Here is a 15,031-nt window from a genome sequence, read left to right as displayed (position 1 = left end):
AATTGAAATAGTTGTGCTGTGAGAAGTGAGAAAGCTGTTTTGCCTCAAGAGTCTGTGCTGCCCAGTATCAATTCTCATGTGAGGATGATACGGTTTTGTTGTCTCAAATTCCTTGGGGGTCTGAAGCATTTGTTAGAGGATTTAGCATTTTTGTCAGTAGAACTGTTAGTCCCCATGTGCATAGGACATGGTTTTGTTCTCTCAAACTCCTAAAGGAGTGAAGCATCTGTTAAGGGATTTTCAGCGGTTTTGTCAGAATGATTGTTACTAATATTCGAAACTATCAAGTAATTGCACTCATCTATAGCTCAGAGTTGCTTACGTGGGTGAGTGATGACCACTGCATTGAACAAATTTTCTATTTTGATATTTGTCTAATGGTTGTGGACAGAATAAAAGAGGTTTGGTGCCTTAAGGTCCAGACCAGTAGAGCAATTGGTGTCTGAAATAATAGTAGGCATCTTGTATCTTAGATCAAGGTTTGGACTTAGATTCAGTATGGCACTTGTTTTGGAAAAAATTTTGTTCTGTAGTTCTGTATAATTCAGGATTAACTGACTTCTTGTTGATTGGACTTACACTTGTTTTCAGGTCAGGGGCTGGTTTCTAGGGGCTAACGCTTAAGTGGCCTGCAAGTTTGAAATATCCTTGCTTTGAGTGTTGTTTGGTTTGTCCCTTCCCTACATTTGGTGACCCCTGCTGTATTTTTTGGTGACTGGTGTTTAGCTTTTTTCACAACTAGTTTTGATCAGAATTTTAAGAATGGAAAAAAATAGCAATGTACCATTGGTCATCTCTTTGATGGTACCTATATTTAAGTATATATGGGAATCCTTGTTGATAGTGAGCTCTCTAAGAACTTTATAGCCCTGTTTTCAGCAAGAGGGTTTATTTGGGTAGAAAATACTCTCCTGGAGTATCACAGATGACAATAGATAGTAGTAACTTCAAATCTTCAGCTTATTTTGTAAATGGTTTTTAAGATAGAACTTATTTTGGTTTTAGTCCTGGAAGTTCTTGCTTACAGGCTCAAAAATTATCACATTATGAAACCACTTTTTTTTTTTTTTCAGTTGTGCAAATAATTCGGTAGAAGCAAAACCTGCAGAATGTCTACATAGCCCATGAATTCTGTATTTTTTAAACTTTAGTCAAATATGAAATATTTATCAATTTTGCACCAAGATAAGCTAATTGTCTCAATGCTAGTAGAGTTAACATGGTATACTAATAGTATATCCATGAATATGTGATCCTTGTACTTGCTTTAAAGCCCCTAATAAGTGAAAAGAATCTTGATTTGACAGTGGCATGTGTAATTGCACACAAGTTTCCTAATGGGACACCTGCAATGGTGTTTTCTGTTTTCCTGAGAAATACAGAGACACTACAATTTTTGGTTTTACTTTCTTCATAATTGCAGAGAGCAGTAAGTAAAACAAACCTGAAAACTGTGGCAAAAAGAGAATAATGTTATATAAGGAGATAAAATACCATACAGTTACAGTTTATGATTTGTTCTTTACTATGAAATTTCATGAAGTCATATTTCTCCTTTTTAGTCTTAATGCTTTGTTTGACAGAAGTTTGATACTGAAAAGATGAGCAAAGCAGAAGTTTTGCCCTTTTTGTTTTGCAGTACAAATCTAGAAGGAGAATGTTCAGGGTCCATTCTCAATTTTTCCCTATAGCTCACCACTCGTATCTCATTTTCTGGGTTCTCTCAAATCCTGGGCTTGGTTTCTTCTTTTACTTACACTTTTACTTGCTTTTCTTTGTACTATTAAGTTATAGCTCAAATGCCAGAAAATCTACTTTGCAATTTAATTTTGGCTGACTTGAAGAGGGTCAGTAATTATAGTTACTGTTTCCAGCAAGTTGAGTTTTTCCAGAAGTCTTTCTATGAAGAATGTGACTGTGGATTAATTGAATGTAAAAATGAGTCAAAAACTTTTTCTTGCCAAAGGCAAATATAGGAGTAGGTGCTAGTAAGGTTTTCAAAACTCTGTTACCTAGGTAATCTGTAGATGTAGTGTGAGCTGTTGCCCAAAGAAGTATAAAACTGATGTAATTTAGTGAGAAAGTTACTGGAGTACAGCTTACCTGTAAAACAGATAGCAATTCTCTGAAGTTTTTTAGTTTTCACGCTTACGTGCAAATCGATGTTGAGATACTTTTAAAACCGACTGCCTCTGAGCTTCCTGTCAACAGTAAGGTTGTCATTGCTAAAGCACTGTACCCTGTCTTTTTTCAAGTTATTCTGGATTCAGAGAGGACAGTAAGTTAGCAGTTGTTGATTTAAGAGTATGCTGACATCATGGATGACATACCTTCTTCTCTTCTGCCTTGCTTGTTTACGTGCCTTCCTTTAGTGTCTGGAGGGGCTGAAGAGGCAACAGTGGCGCTCTGAGCAGCAGGATGACGTATTTTAGTCATTCAGTAGCGTGTGAGAGTACTCAGCTGATGCCTCTCTTCTGAAGGATGTTTAGTTCTGTGGTTTCATTAATCACTGTAAGTTTTCCTAATGCTCAGGATGCTCTTCTCTTTTCTAGAAACATCATAGTATTGCTATAAGGAACCATCCAAAGGAAACATTTTGCAAACATAGCAGAGTTTGTTGTTAGCATGGAAAAATAGTCTTGGTCTTTGCTGTTGGAAACCCTTGTGATTTGTGTATAGCAGAAATTATGGTGGTGTTACAGATACAGCTACATATGAAAATATTCTGGTTTTTGATTTGAGACAGGGATGAAAGCCAAATCTGGAAAAGAATGTCAATGTACAAAGGTAACTGTTACAAAATTTCACTAGGTGGGCCTACCAGATATTTGCAAATCCCTTAAGTGTTGCTGAATCCAGTGCTCCTTATTTTTGGTTCCTACTTATTTAGCTTTGCATGTGTTTTTTGTCTTTTTACTAATTTTAGAGTTGAACCATGTATTTAGCTCTAATGGGAAGTGATACCTCTTTGCAGCAGCTGAACCTGGGGCTCAAACAATTACATGTAGAAAGTTGCTACTCAAAAGGCTTTGCACAAGCATACCTGTCCTATGTGTGCAAGAGTCCTATGTGTATTCATGCACTCTGCTTGTTGTGTGGGAGTACACAGAAGGAAGACAGACTTGGGCCTCCTTGGTGAGGAGCAGCAGCAAAGGAGTGTATCATGGAGTGAGGGAAGCAGAATTCTGTGTCATCCCTGCCGAGCTGAAGTTGGCAGTGTGTTGGCAGTAGCACAGCCACAGGTGCTGTGGTGCCAAACGTGTGTGTGATCCCTACTCTGTAACATAGTGCCAGCCTGGTAAAAGAATTATTTCTGCTTTTGCATCTTTCTCCCTTCTCATCAGGTAGAAAGGACATATGACTGTGGAAGTCTGCCGTGGGAATATGTTAAGTCCTTGAATCCAGAGGAGGCCAACAAAGCTGGTGCAAGGCCTGGAAGCAATGTCCTGTGAGGAGCAGCCAAGGGCTTTGGTCTTGTCTGGTTTGGAGAAAAGGAGGCTGAGGGTGACCTCATTGCTCTTTACAGCTCCCTGAGGAGGGGAAGTGGTGAGAGAGGTGCTGAGCTTTTCTCCCTGGGATCCAGATAGGATGTGTGGGAATGGTTCAAAGCTGCTTCAGGACAGGTTCAGAATGAAAATTAGGAAGCATTTCTTCAAACACTGGAACAGGGCACCCTCGAGAGGTGGTCAATGCCCCAAGCCTGTCAACATTTCAGAGCCGTTTGGACAATGCCCTTAAAATGTGCTTTAACTTGGCCAGCTCGAAATTGGTCAGGCAGTTGGACCAGGTGATCACTGTAGGTCCCTCTCAACTGAAATACTCTATTCTATAGAAGAAACAAGCTAAAAAAAACCCCAGCAACAACCAACCAGTATTTAGACAAAGGTAACTTTGTACCAAGTGTAGCTGTGTTCAAAGGTGTTTCAGTTTTAGGCTGGTGCATGTATTGCTCATGACATGATACTTCAAATAGCTTACAATTGCCCGTAGTGGGAGTTGAACAGTGGTAACTGGTTGTAAGGAGTTAGTGGCCATGGGTGTTTCTGGTTTTATTTATATATGATTTGAATTTAAAGAGAATGTCCAGGACTGCTTGTAGGAGAATCAGAAGAGTGAAAAAAACCTTTCCTGGTTGTTGTATTTTCTTACAGTTGAGGTGGGGTTTTTACCCTCTTCAGACTCTTTGAGGGGTCTTGTCTGGTCCTTATGGACTTTAGATTGTGCTTACTTTAGGCCTAAAAGTCCTCTATTTTCAGTATTAAGAGAATCTTGTCCTTGTATATGCCCCTGTTGCTTCACTTTCCTGTTTGCTCCCTTAGGATAGAGTATGCCATTGTATGAGATCAAGGCTGTGAAGTCTTCCGGTTGAGTCTGTCTCTGAGGCTTGCAAAGGTCACTCTGATTTACCTTCAGATTTCTTCTGGAGAAAACAAGATGGCATAGAGTGTTAATGTTACCTGATGTCAATGAGTAAACAAGTAATTGGAATTTTTAGGAAGGAAGATAGTATTATGTTTTATTTGTGTTTGCTGGCTCCATCCTGTGCTGTCATTCACTGAACCTGACACTGGTCATCACACAGATAACTCTGAGAGTGTCTAGCTGTTCACCCAGCAGTTTGCATAATCAGAATGGACAATTTGAATGGTTTGATTTTGTATCATTGACAAAGCATCCTATTTTGTTATGCAGCTGTAAACTTCTGTAACAAAGACCATTGCTGCTTAAGTGAAAATGGGAGTTCACACAAGTCTTTGTTCCCACTGATGTTCTTCCTTCATCTGTTTCTTCCACAGATAATAGGAAATGTTGGAAAAATGTTAAGAGATAATTTATAACTTTCCTGATCTCTAATCTTCTGGACCAAAATACTTTATGCTTTTCCTTTGCCTTGGGTTTAATTTTGTTTAAAGCTTTTTGCCAAAATTCGTCATCTGTTTTCAGAAACAAAACTAGAATAATTGTGCCATTTTTTATGTCAGTCTCTACTTTGAAATACTGTATTGCACCTCTGAACTGGAACATCCACTTGAAATTCGTCAGTGGGCAGCCTCTGGCTGAGCAGTATTGTTTTAATTTTACATGAAAATCTGTCAAAATTAAGCCAATTCTCTTCTTGAAAATTTCTGATCTGGACATGGCAGTTTTTTGTTTTGTTTTGTTTTTTGTGGGGTACTCTGGAGACTGTGTGCATTCTGTATGCTCAGCAGGATTTTTCTTTCAAGTACATTTCTGGACTGCAATAAGCTGTGCAGAGCATGGGAACCAGAATTGTCCCAAGTTAATTGGGGGGATTGAGTGGGGGTCCTATGGTACAAAGCCAACTGGGAAATCTCTGAGACAGCCCTGACATGTGTCAGCTCCAGAATCATGCACTGGTTCCTCCTCCTTTCCTGTCCCATCAGCTCTACAGTATCTCCAGACTCCTAGCAACGCTGGTATTTTGACCGTGACTTTGACTGTGTTAAGAATTTTTTTTCAGAGAAGTTGAGGTATCCATACTGGGCTAAAGCTTGGCCTCTTCTGTATCTGAACACATTTGTTACTTCTGGGCATAACAAGGATGTCACTCCTCACACTCGTGTAACTGTGGTTGTAGGGAGGGTGCTCAGTCACTTCACACAAGCAGAGTGTATGCATTTGGTCAGGACTGGTTGCTGTGACACCCAAAAAAAGCTCAATGTGGTTCTTCACAGACCTTCACAGATAAAATCTCAAAAGACTACTGGGCTGATGAACCTAAAGGTATTTTTCTTTAGGAGTTCCAAACTGGACCAAGTTCGGCTGAACTTTTTTAAGGGTAGCAGAAGATACTCCGCACAAAGGCTGCACTTCCTGAATTTATAAAATGAGGAGGTAGCTTTTTAAAGATGGCCAAAATGTAACTTTTTTTGACATTTTTCCTACAACGACTTAGACTTTGAAGAACTATTTTAGGTCGCTACCCAGCCTATGAAATTCTGACCAAATCAGAAAGCAATTGAATGTGTCTGATAATGGGAAGCATTAGGTGATAGTAGTAAATAAATTATTTTTTAAAAAGGTAAAAGAAAAAAAATATTTTCAGAAGCATGTCCCTCTTACTAGGAAAAGACTTAGGGGCCAGCAAGTACACTGACTTTCTTTGCTGTTTTTGAGGTGGCTAGTTTAAACTTCAAGAAGGATGGCCTTGCCTGTTGACACAGTACAGCTGAAAGTTTCCTTTTTAAAATGCATTTCCCCTGTAGCAAAATCCATGTCAATTATGTAGCCATTTGCAGCTGTGTGAGAGAACTTTTCCTGAGTTTCACTGCTGTGCTTTCTCTGAACCAGCAGCAGAGCCCACTGTGGCAGGGTGAACTTCTCGGGAAATTGGTACCTGGTGGATCAGGTGATTCTTTTCCATGCTCATTCAGTAGAGGAGCAAACAGACAGATTTTGCAGAAAGAATGTTCCAGTCTGGCTGCTTATCAGAACTCTTACGAAGATAAATAATTTTTCCTCAAGTCATGACAGATTTTAAATTATGTACAGGTTAATTTTGTATGTCTGTGTGCCACTGGTGCCAGTACAACCAGAAATTTGTAGCCTTGTGTACAGTCAAACATGAGGCAGTGTTCTGGGGTTTTCCCTCCCTCCCCTTACCTAAGTGGCAGACTCCTGCCAATCTGTAGCAGAAGAGTTTGAAATCTCTGAACTTGCACAACTGGTTTTAGTTATTTGGACCCTTCAACTTTATATAATGGTTCAAAGTGTGCTCAAGCTGTGACTAATCATGAGTATCTTAAGAAAATTTCTTAGTTTTCATCTATTTTTGAATCTAGAATTTGGAATTCTCATTCTTGTGATCACCATGCATGTTTTTCTTCAGGAGTTCCTGGCCACTGTGTGACAGTAGCTAGATGTGGAAACTGCCGTGTCTCATAATGACGGGTTTATTATTTTCTACATCAAGAATCAAATTCTTTTTCGTCATGGAGGACAATTAAGGATCACAACTTCCTGAAATCATTTATTGAACAGGTTGTTCCTGTGTCTTGAGAATGTTTATGAAAATACCAGAAAATGTCTGGTCTTTCAAGTAGCAGTTGAACCATCTTTTTCAAAAAATAAAGATGAATATTTCTTGTATTTTTATGTTTAAAGTTTTTCCTGTTAACAGTGTTACAGTTCCTGATCTGAAGGGTACAGTGTTTTTCTAGGTGGGTCTTAGTCTTGAAGCTAAATTTTTTATTTTTGCTTTAGAATTATGACTTTGATTTAATCTTTCATTTAATAAAACATGCTTCTGGTTATAAGGGCAGTGTGGATTAACATTAAGGAGTGGGTTTCACAGAAATGGCTAAACCTGTATTAACACCTGACTGCTACTGGTAGACATGGTTCTTTTCCCTTTCTCTGTTTGCATAAAACTCTGGAGATTCTCCTGCCCTCATGCTATCACTGGTTTCTTCTGGCTTCTTTTTCCTAGTTGAAGTGCTGTTTGTCTGTCTGGTGCTTCCACCAATTAGCTTATGGTGAGAATGGAGGTCAGATGAGTGTTGGAACTGATGCAAAGGGATGGGAGGGAAGCAAGAATATCCCTTTTAATAGGAGCAAAACAGTGGTAGATTAGTTATCATGGACTATCTGTTATCCTTGGGGTGCCCTTTCTGTGGCTAAATTCTGTTAATGAGAAAACCTGGAAAGAACTGTACTCTTCAATAGCTGCCCTCTGACAAGTTTATCACTCAGTTATCATTGATGCAGGTTTGCTCAATTTTATGTGGTGCTGCAGACTCTTCCTGCATGAAATGCAGCCTCTTAAGCCATTATAATCAGAATCCCAGAATAGGTAAGGTTGGAAGGAAGGGTCTGCAGTGGGTGATCTGGTCCAACCTCCCTGCTCAAGCAGGGTAAACCATTCATACAAATGAATCTCTGCTTTCATAGGGCAAAAGAGCATTACTGCTTTTATTAGTCTCATGCAGCTGGTAATGCTGTTGTAAAGATTCATTTTGCCAGTCTGTTCCTTTGCTGCATCTTCTTGGAGCTCCTGCAGCCTGTAACTTACATTCATCCATATCAGATAGGAGCCCTTGGATACTAAGCAGCTTGCCAGTACGGAATGAGCTGGTGTGTAGGTGTTCAAGTGGTATCATAGGTTAGTGAGTTGTCTTTTTAGATAGGCTGTTTTCCTATTGATTAATAGGAATGCCCATTAGCTAGCCAGTAGATTAGTGATTCGTGACTAGGTCTTGCTGCAACAATCCTTAGTGATAACTGGAGTCAGCTTTTGGATTGGATAGATGACTTCAAAAGACAAAGCATTTATATATTTTATTTTCAGAAGAATTTAGGAGCTAACCCAATACATATATTTTTCTTAGAGAATTCTCATCCTGTGGGGGCTTACTTATTTAACATGCACAGGTGCTTCTTTGCTAGAATAAGCATTTCATTCAAATAGTTTTTATTTAACTGGTTGCTTTATGTAAAACCAAGAAGATGTAGCCACATCTTGACAATCGTGCTGTCCTATATCATCCTACTATGCAGTAGAGTCTAGCTCCTTAAAGATAAGATAGTAGTGTAGTAATCTAGTTAGCACCTCAGTTGTAATGGACTGAGGCAATTCATGCTCTTAAGAGGCAAGACCTGATTTTCTTATCAGTGATTGGTCAGTCTCTGTAATGCATGTCCTGTGCATATAGTCATAGTCTTACATTTCTGACCATGGGAAAGGTTAGATTGTTCTACTTGACTTTATGGTACACCTTGATCCTGTGTTTTGAATCATGGGCATTCATGTTTTGCATGGCACAAGGGGAAGTGTGGTGTAGGTGGGGGTTTTTTTTGTTTGTTTGTTTGTCTTGGTTTGGTTTTGGGGTGGGGTTTTTTGATTGGGTGTTTCTGTTTGGTTTTGTTGGGTTTTTTAAAAAAACACTGAGTCATGAAGCTCATGAGTAGAGACCAAGAGAGCCTCTAGATTTACTCATTAGTAGTCTTTGAATATAAATGGAGAGCAGGTATTGTAAAGGGCTGGATCCTTTGCTGTCAGGCAGAGAAACATTCCTTTGCTATTGCTAGAGCAGTAACTCTAAACACAGTAGCTTGTAATCTTGCTACGCTGAGGATTTTCCTTTTTAAATATTGCTGATGGATCACTGTACTGGTACAATGATATGGTATTGATATCATTAGCAGTTAAAGGAATGTTGCAGTCGTTTCTATGGTGTGTCCAGCCAGGAGCAGAGTGGCACACTCTGTGGCTCTCGGGGTGAGTTTGTTCTACAGATACCAGTGGTTTAACTAGCAAGCGGTTCCATTGCAATTTTTTGTTCCCCCAAGCACCATAATTTGGCATTATTGCTTATTGATGGAAATGTCTTTCATACTGAGACTATGTACAAATGCACTTCCAAATTTCCAGGGTTTTAAGATATGGAAACGTTTGTGCTGCTCTACATTGTTAGAATTCTTGACTAGCAAGCTAAAACGCCCAAAATGTGAAACTTGGCAGAGGCATAGTCAATGTATTTGCTGAGCAATTTGCTTTGAAGAAATTTACTTCTGACTTTTTAATGTTTATACTTACACTGTCTTGCACCAAAAAAAATTCTGATGTATGTTGATGTTATATATTTTATATATATCAATTTTTGTGTATGTTTATATATAATTAGACACTTGTTGGTTCAATAATACAAATTCAGCTAAACATACTAAAGGAATTTTTTTTTGTCCCTTACTCCTAAGAAAGATCTGCCTACCTCAGGGGCTGAACCTGCAAGGCTAATGCTTTAAGTTTTTTTAACTTGAGTTTTAATAGTGTGAAAAAAATGAGGGCAGAATTTCAGAAAGCTTCACGTTCACTGGTCATGACTCTTAGCAGAGGTCAAAATATGTTTAAATTTTTTAAATTTTTCTGGAAATCCCACTTAAAATTCCACATGCATCCTACTTCTAGCTAGTTTCCAGAATGTTGGGGATTTTTAAACCTTTTTTTTTATTATTACTTTCTTTAAAGATGCACTGTAATTTGCTATGTTCATAAGTTTTTGTTGCACATGCTTTATGTGTGCAATGTACAAAATATCCAGAACAGTCTTCACTTTGATTTTCTGGCATATTAGTCCATAATTTTAAAGTTACAGTAACACCTTTAAGTGAATTTTTGGTGGCATTAGAAAACCAAAATTTCAATTCTACTGCAATTTAGTGATGGTGGTGATGTTGCAGTTGGCTGTGCTGCAGTGTGACCCTGCACAGCAAAGGCTTGGTGGGTGCTCAGTGGCAGAACTTGCAGGTACAGAACCACAAAGCACAGGTTTCCTTCAGCTGGGAAGTTGCCGAGAAATGTTTGTAATAGCTCTAACTGGGTATAGTGTAGGATAAAGTTGCCTGTGGATTGAAGTGAAAACATGAAACAGGCTAGACCTACTGGCAGCCTTCCAGCTGCTTCTCCTCCTTCTTTGCAGGGTTTATGTTCTTTTACCTTCCCCAGGCCCAGCCTGGGGAACCAGGTGCTTGCTGCCAATTAGTCTTGTCAAGACAGCCCAGAGCTTCTCTTGACAAGCCTGACTGCTGACAGCAGCTGTGGGGTAGTCTTAGGCAGGATTTTAACTCCTTGCTTGCCAAATGCTTCACAGGTTAAATCCCCTGGTCTCATTCTGCAGTTATTCAAATAGGCTTCTATTTTATGAAAGTATATTCTATACAGAAGCTGATCTAAGATTTCCAGTGATGCTGTAGTGATAGAGTTTACTTGCCAAACTTCTGGCATGAAAGAAGGTGAGTTGGGAGTTAAGTCATTATGAAGGTCACTTTTTAAGTTTATGGATGTTATTAGAACAGTCCATCTCAGGCCACCTTCTACTTGCTGTACAGCATATCTGTAGCTGGCTGACAGCCTAGGCTGTTACTCTTCTCAATTGTTATGGTTCTAGAAACTTGAACTTTTGGGTCCATTTCACTTAACTTTTAGAGAAGGGGTGCTTTATTTTATTTTTCTTGCTAATTGCATGAATAGCAATAATGCTTTTTTCTATGTGGTCACGACTGTAGATACATCACTAGAGAAAGACCAGTACAACTTCGGTTTTATCAGTTGGTAGGGGGTGGCAGGTAGCTAGTTTGTGTTGGAGAATATGATCTTTTGCTTGGTCAGGTTAAAAGGACACATGAGAAGTGGCTGAGTGCATGAGAAAAGCTCTGTGTACAGGAAGTGCCTGTAAGCTGATGGGGGGCACAGGTACAGTGGTGAGGGAGAGGTATTAGACAGGCTGTTGAGGTTTTGAAAAATGTAGTGAGAAGAAATAAAGCTGCTAAACCAGTATAAATTGATCCCAGAACAGAAGAAATGTGTTTGGAAAACAGGCCATTTGCAATTGAATGAAATGCTCTGTTTACAAAATATATTAAATTGGATGTTTTTACTGAGCTAGTCAAGGATGTGGGATGTGATTTGACTCATCTTTTCAACTTTGCTTCCAATTTCCTTTGCTTTTAGTGAGGCACAGCTATTAAGGTATGCTTTTTCTTAACTCAGAGCTCCCAAGAATTACATACAAATAACCATTGTATCACTCTTTGTATCAATTTGAGACCTATTTATATTTTAGAACTTTATACAGGAAGATATGCTTCATTAGTGTTCTTAGAAGTGGAAACAAATTCTTCTCTGCTAAGGGAGAGCTCCATAACTTTTCTCAGGGTACTTATGGCTTTTGCAGAGGTCATCAAGAGGGCTGCTGTACTTAACTTGAACACTGACTGGAACCATTTATTCTGTCCACATGAATTTTAAAAAGGTGTAGTGGCAGCTTCTGTGTGAGAAGAGTTAAACATAGCAATATGCAAAACATTACACTAGGTCACACGAAGTTCTCTTGCATAGCAGGTACTTTACCTTGCTAACTTAATGCTTGTTCTTTTGTTTTTTCAAATGTTAAGGTGAAATTGACTTGCCTGCTTAGGGTGTATGGAGGTAGTTTAAATGAAACCGCTTCCATTTAATGTTGCTTGTGTGGATTTACATGTTACAATGAGTGGCCACCATCAGGATATTGCCTAAATGATTTGTAGGTTTCTTGACTTGGAATTAATGTGCACCATTGTCTTGAATTTGCAGTTTCTAGTGTAGAGATCTACCACTATGTGGAGTTCTTGGTAAGTCTGTAGAGTGTTATTTCTGTTTTAATATCTGAAACTCATGTTTGCTCTGATTGTTGCATAATTAGAAATACTAGCTTTGTTCATGATGGTTGTGTTATTATCTACTAGACTTGTGTAAGTAGAGGGAAAGGAGTATTTAAAAAACAGTTGTCTTTAGTTTTGGTTCAGTGCCATTACTTTGTTTGTCCATTGATGGCTTGTCTGCTTCAGGGATTTTAGATTTTCTGAACAGAAGAGAAATGGGTAGAACTGTACAGTACTTTTCAATCCGGGGTGAGCACATACAGTCCCAAAATTGTCCTTCTGGAAACCCAAAGCCTAGTAAGGGGCTTGCAAGAATGTTCCCACTGTTCAAAATCTTGGAGCAGTACTTTTGAACTGAAGTTACCAATGTGTAGCTGCTTGGAAAGAAACTGGCAGAACATCAGCTGTCCAGGCTAAGACTGCTCTTTGGTCATTGTGAATTTGCACCAAGGAGGGGGAGGCGTTTACTTCTTACTCCAGGTTGGAACAATGGCAAAATATCATTATTTTACTTTGACTTGGCAGTTTGCCAGCTTAAGTCCTTTAAACTCGCAGCTTTCCTTGTGTTTTAGCAGAATGCATCAAGCCAACTCAGAATTTTATTTTCGAAGTAAAGATTTTCTTTCAGTGGCTGAACTTTCAATGCAAATGTTCAAAGCAGCATCTTGAGTAGAGTCCTAATCTCTCTCTTTGCAGCCAGAGCCCCACAGCTGGTTAATATATATAGGCTTCAAATGGAGATTTCTCTTCAAAGTAGTCATCCAAGGACTTAATAACTTGAGCAGAACTAACCCGTGCTGCTGTGGAAGGAAGCAGTCTTGCCCTGGCTGCTGCTTCCTCCCTCCTCATCTGCTCCTCCCATGTGTTAACTTGAATGTTTATAGAGAAGTCATAAACCAGATGGAGTAAATGATTGAGACTTTTTCTGAGAATTCATTTTAGTCTGGATCAGTTCCTTGAGCTGGTTGACTGAGCAGCCATATGGTGTACAGACCACCTCCTGCACCAGCACAGGTGGCCAGGAAGAGGCTGACGCCATTTCTTTTGGTTGCAGTGAGTGCTGACTTAGGCCAATTCTGTGTTGTTGGAATTGCAGCTCAGTATCCTTTACTTCTTTTCTGGCAGGTTTGAGTTTTGGTTTGGGGATTAAAACCTTCATATTCATCTTCCTACACAACTGCACTTCCAGTTTATCAAAGCCTAATAGGAAAAAACCAGTAGTACTTTATCCTAATAAGGCTTTCATGAGCACTTGAGACACTTGGCCCCTTTACCTTGTTTAGTTAAAAAAATAGCAGGTACCTTTTCCTTCCAGGCCTCTAAATCAGCTCTTTGAGCTGTCTGCAGTGAGCACATTTTTGAGTGTGTAGAAAAATGCATGGTTCCACTCGAGCCAACACATTCCTTGTTTTTCAAGAAACGTTATCTCTAGTATTATAGTAGTAGTTCATTATTTCTGGAATGTGCATTGGCAGGGAGGAAATTGCTTTGTAATCCTTGGTACTGCCCTTCCTTCCTCAAGTGCGTTACTTCAGACGTTGGGCTTTGCCAGCCTTCCTCACTTTGGATAAGGTTGAGGAGTGTTGATGGGACCAGCTCCCTCAGTGCATCCCTACAGCAGGAGCCTGTAGTGAGCACTGGCAGTGTGCAGATAGGGCAGTGACCTCTCCAGCAAGCATCCCTTAATGGAAGCAAATGTCTTTAGTAAGTCTCTTGTCACTGCTAAGCAAATCATTTTAAGGACTGATACAAATAGAAGCAGAGTTTCCCTCCAGTCTTGTCCCTCTATGGTCCGTGGGGGCATGCACCAGTGTCGTGGAAGGTGGCAGCTGGTTTAGCTGTGCCAGCTCCTGCTAGCATTGAACTGAACAGTGTGCAAGGAGCAGGGAGACTCCGATTTTTCTCCGTCTCCTCTTTTCCTTCTCCTGTCAAGTTACTGGGTTTTGACTTGTAAGAATTGTCTGGTTTTGTATTCCTTCAATGTTTTGACCTTGTTATCTTTCAATGTTTTGAAGCTATCATCTTACAAAAAAATCAAAACAAATCATCTTGTAGGTTTTTGTTTTTGAACCCGTTCTGTAAGGTATCATACTTTGTGCAGTGTATCATCTTTGTGAAGATGGTGCATTGTTAGGAGTTAATACTTTGAATATAATAAACCATACTGAGTAATTTTTAAATTGGGTGAATTGTGAGAGTGGATTGTGCTCTTTCAGACAGAGCACAGCCTTGACTTTGAATAGTCATCCTACGAAGTCACAGGCAGAAAACTCTAGCTAGAACTTGTAACATTTCTGGAAAGAGTGGTCTGAGTTTTCACAGTAATCTGTTAATGTGTGGTACTTTAAAACTACAAACAGGTTGTAACTGTAGCTTTATTGTGTTGCTCAAAATTTTTGTTGTCTCATCATTTGTGCACTCAGAATACTTGAAGACTACACTCCTGCAAACTTCAAGCCTTTGAATGTCTAAATTTACTGCAAATGGGAGTATAGCACTAAGGTACTACTGCTCATTGCTTCTGTAATCCCTGTAGAGTGCTTATTATCTGTTATTTTTAAGATCATTTATGCCAGTTCAAAGTAGATAGAAATAATTTTTAGTTGAAAAGAGATTTTGTTGCGAACATCAGTAGAACTTGTATTTTTCGTAGAAAAATAATTGGGGTTTTTTTCTTAGAAAATCTACAAATGGTTGAATTCATTTTGTGGATTTTGATGGAATGAAATTGATTTCCTGTTTAGGCTAGAATAACCACTGGCGGTGCTCCTTTGTGAAACTGGGATGGCTTTAGAACCAGTTCAGAAACAATTTTTATTTTGTCAAGCTTAGTGCTGCCACAAGAAATCTGTGAAACCACACATCTGTTGCA

General features: G+C 39.2%; 1 protein-coding gene across 6 annotated transcripts in view; it reads left to right on the top strand.

Annotated features, from left to right (window-relative positions):
* The window catches only part of SOCS5 (suppressor of cytokine signaling 5), a 53,929-nt gene that overhangs the window by 26,908 nt on the left and 11,990 nt on the right, over positions 1–15,031 (top strand). For 2 of the 6 annotated variants that reach the window (XM_048296653.1, XM_048296649.1), the window contains exon 1: positions 10,060–14,661. The exons of 3 other annotated variants lie outside the window; for them this stretch is intronic. The gene's annotated coding sequence lies outside the window, so the exon portion shown is untranslated. Of the gene's footprint in view, positions 1–10,059; positions 14,662–15,031 lie in introns of those variants that run through there. One more of the 6 variants, XM_048296651.1, reaches the window with a different exon arrangement.

Source organism: Corvus hawaiiensis, chromosome 3 (genome assembly GCF_020740725.1).
Source record: "Corvus hawaiiensis isolate bCorHaw1 chromosome 3, bCorHaw1.pri.cur, whole genome shotgun sequence".
Lineage (NCBI taxonomy): Eukaryota > Metazoa > Chordata > Aves > Passeriformes > Corvidae > Corvus > Corvus hawaiiensis.
Note: the sequence above shows the minus strand (reverse complement) of the source record. Positions and strands in the feature narration are given on the sequence as shown.